Source organism: Delphinapterus leucas, chromosome 16 (assembly GCF_059928025.1).
Source record: "Delphinapterus leucas isolate spDelLeu-1000000601 "Yukka" chromosome 16, BTC_Dleu_Yukka2, whole genome shotgun sequence".
NCBI lineage: Eukaryota > Metazoa > Chordata > Mammalia > Artiodactyla > Monodontidae > Delphinapterus > Delphinapterus leucas.
In genome coordinates, this window is record NC_143144.1 from 7,194,436 (window position 1) to 7,198,522 (window position 4,087).

Sequence of the window (4,087 nt, forward strand, 5' to 3'; positions counted from 1 at the left end):
ACAGATTAGAGTGCCCTGTGCTCTACAGTAGGTCCTTCTTGGTTATCTATTTTATATACAGTAGTGTGTATCGGTTAATCCCAAACTCCTAATTAATCCGCACCCCCCACTTTCCCCTTGGGTAACCATAAGTTTGTTTTCTATGCCTGTGAGTCTGTTTCTGTTTTGTAAATAAGTTCATTTGTATCATTTTTTTAGACCCCATAAAAGTGATATGGTGGTATTGGCCTTTCTCTGTCTGGCTTACTTAGTATGATAATCTCTAGGTCCATCCGTGTTGCTGCAAATGACATTATTTTGTTTGGGAAGAATTTATTAACCAGTGCCTCCAACTAGTCAGGAATCTAATCTGTGAGAAAGCACATTGGTGACAGCCCACCCCAAGAGGTTGCGTGAAAATTAAAATGTTCAAGCTACAGTTGTCTCTTAAAATGTGTGTCCACAGATTTCACAGTGCTGAGTTTCTGAAGAAGTGCATTACGTTTAAAGTGTAGATACTCTGTAACGTGCTTTAACACACGTTGGCCACTTTTAGACCATCAATGAACCCCTTTAAAACACCATGGTGCTGCACTGGCTTGGGCAGTGGGTGATAATTGAAAAGGATGTGGAGAAAATTGGCTTTGCCCCTGCTCAAGAGTGACACCCAAACTTGTGAAGCGTTCCATATTTTGGGGAGAAGATGAATAAAGTTTCGTGAACGGATGGTGACGATGGCTGCCCAACAATGAATGTACTTAATGCCACTGAATTGTACGCTTAGTGGTTAAAATGGTAAATGTTATGTGTATTTTACCATGATAAAAAATATCATGTTAAACTGATAATATTTTGGATATATTCAGTTAAATGCTGGGGCAGACGACTGCCTTGCAGTAACAGATTGTGCTATAAAAAGTCAGAGGAAGACTGCCCAACAATTATAACACTTTATTTCGAGCACTTTATTTTGAGTAATGCATGACAAGTATGGGCTCACTCACTGCAGACGTAGTAACTCACTTGCCCCTTACAGGAACGCTGATGGAGTTATTATTCTTGCCATTTGACAGATGAAGAAACAGAGCCTTAAAGAGGTTGACTCTGGTCCAAGGTCACGTGGCTGCTAAGAGACGGGTGAGGATCAAAGCCAGGTCGGCTGGCTCCCAAGCTCTTTGCTTTGCCCAGCCCCAGTGCGCAAAGTTGAGGATGCCCATGAAAATGGCCAGTAGCAGCCACGAATCCAGGATGGTGTCGAGGCTAGCGTGGTGGCCTGGCTCAGCCAGGCAGGTGACGAGATCAAGGGTCATTAGACCCGCATCCCTGTGAGCCCTGCTTGGTTCCCAGGGCACGCATCTCAGCCGCGTCCTCAGGAATGGAGGGCGGATATAAAGTTCAGAGAAATGATCGGGCTCAAACCAAAGATAGAGGGACCCTCTTTTGTGGTTGGTTTACTTCTTTACTGGTGGAAGTCTACCGTCCACAGGATCAGTGAACACGTGCAGTGCTCTCACGTGAGTTCTGAGCAAGCCCATCCCCGGGGGCTGTAGGTTTCACTCTTCACACTGGCAGGAGGAGTCGGGAAGCAGCAGGTCAGTGCAGCCCACCATTGACTGGGCAGTGTGTCTGTGCGGGGCACAATAGCCATTGGACTGGTCCATTGGGAGTTGCTCACCAAATGGACCAGGGCTACACCCTGACCCTCTGCTGATATCAGAGGTGAAAACAAAAGCTTTGGTGAGCAACCCAAGTCCCACCGGGAGGGCTGGGGCTAAGAGAACTCACGCCCACCTGCACTCCCCCGCCGACCTGCTCCCTCCCATGCCCACCTGTACTCCCCAAGTCCCTGAGGCTGGAGTTCAGAGCCAGCCCAGGGGCGAGTGGACACCATCTGACCAATACCCATCCTTCCTCAGACAGCCACCACTTCCCTGTGTGCAGACACCGCCCCCCCGCCGCACGTTTCCTCATTTTATCCTCACAGAATTTCCGAGAGGACAGTGACGATGACACAGCTATGCAAGTGTGAATCTGAGGTCACAGTGTAAAATCCAAAGTTGTAGCTGTGATGGAAGGGATAGAAAACATTTAAACACAAATTGCTATTTCTTTTCACAGCACGAGCACAACTTCTGTTATTATAGCTTCTCATTTAAAAGCTTTCAAGGAATTCCTGAAGGCTTCAGATGATAAAGAGGAACTAGGCTGGGTTTATCTTCCTGTGGAAATTGTCTGTCCTCTTGTCTGTCAGCCCAGCTGGACTGCAAGCCTTGTGAAAGCTGAGGCTGTGGCTTTTTCCTTTGAGTTTCATTGCCTGTTCCCTGAGTTCCACAGCATTGCTCCTCCTGGAAACGTTCCCCAAGGAATACGCCCCCACCCCCTCACCACACTCAGATCTTAGCCTTTTCAAAGATGCCTTTCCTAACCTCTGGGTTCACTTTTGTTCTCCTATCCCCAGCCTCCTCCCCTATCTCTATCATTCCTATGTTTTTTTCTGACATACATTTTAACCATGTGTTTGTTTGTTGTCCTTCTCTCCCTACTAGAATATCAGCTCCACGAGGGCAGGGATTTTTTTTAATAGATTTAGTTATTTTATTTATTTTTGGCTGTGTTGGGTCTTCGTTGCTGCACGCGGGCTTTCTCTAGTTGAGGTGAGCAGGGGCTTCTCATTGCGGTGGCTTCTCTTGTTGTGGAGCGTGGGCTCTAGGCACGCGGGCTTCAGTAGTTGAGGCACGTGGGCTCAGTAGTTGTGGCTTGCAGACTCTAGAGTGCAGGCTCAGTAGTTGTGGTGCACGGGCTTAGTTGCTCCGCGGCATGTGGGATCTTCCCGGACCAGGGCTCGAACCCGTGTCCCCTGCAACGGCAGGTGGATTCTTAACCACTGTGCCACCAGGGAAGCCCAAGGGCAGGGGTTTTTGTCTGTTTGGTTCACTGCTGTAATCCCAGTGCCTAGGACAGGGACATTGAATGAATGAATGAATGAATGAATGAATGATTATATAAATGTGTAGCACAGCTCTTGGCCCAAAACAATCTATGTACTGAGACATTTCCATTTCTGATTTTTCCACTGAGCTGCAAACATACAGTAGCTTCAGTTGCCAATCTAACAGTCCCACTTGGCTGTCTAAGAAGAGTGACCAAACAACATGGCCTTGGAAACACTGACTGCCACCCACCGGTCTCCCTCCACCGTCCTGACTCTGTCTTCCCCATCTCAGGTACAGGTACCATCATCCACCCAGATGCTCAAACAAAAATATCAGGCATTATCCTTAACACCTTCCCTTCCCCTGCGCTCACGTCCAGTCCATCAGCACAACCTGGTAGCTTTACGTCCAAGATGAATCCCCGCTGTGTTAAGTTCTCTCCATCCAGGCTACCGTTCTAGTCCAAGCCAAGCTACTAGAACTTCTTGCCTTGATTATACGCAGTCTCCTAGCTATTCTCTTTGTACTCGTGTCCTTCTATAACCTCTACCTTCTAAAGCAGAAAGAATGATCTTTGAAACATGCAGATTGAATTACATCACTTCCCTGCAGAAAATTCTTCCCATGGCTCAGTCTATCACAGCAGGTAGACTGACCCCAGCTCCTTGCCAGGGCCTCCAAGGCCCCTCACTGCAGGCCCTGCCTCTACCCCACCTGCTGTCACACACCCTGTCCCATCCTCCCTGTCTCACCCCGTTCCCTGCACTCCACCCACAAGTTTCTGGAGCACGACGGCTCCTTCCTGCCTAAGGACCATCGTTCTTACTCTTCCCTCTGCCTCCAGACCTTCACAAAGCTGGCTTCTTTCCACGCTGTCTCACGGTAATGCTATCCACCCCCCCCCAAGTGGGACCTTCCCTGACCCCCCATCTAGATCACATTACCTTCAGCCCCGTCACTCTCTCATATCACCCTCTACGGCATTTCTTTGTTTCTTAGCACTTACCACTATCTAAAATGATCATGTAAGTTTATTTATTTGCTTGTGTATTTCCTGTCCCTCCCCCCCGCCCTCCCCCCCCCCAGACAACATGTAAGTTCACTTCCATGCAAGTGTGAGCTTTGTCTGTAAAATGCCTAGAACAATGGCAGGCTCATCATAGGTGATCGAGAGG

At 48.3% G+C, this 4,087-nt stretch overlaps 1 non-coding gene across 1 annotated transcript; it reads left to right on the forward strand.

Annotated features, from left to right (window-relative positions):
• The first annotated feature begins 571 nt into the window (after positions 1–571).
• LOC115803713 (U6 spliceosomal RNA) lies at positions 572–674 on the forward strand. The gene has a single exon (XR_004024485.2). It is a non-coding gene; the product is annotated as a U6 spliceosomal RNA (small nuclear RNA).
• The last annotated feature ends 3,413 nt before the right edge of the window (positions 675–4,087 follow it).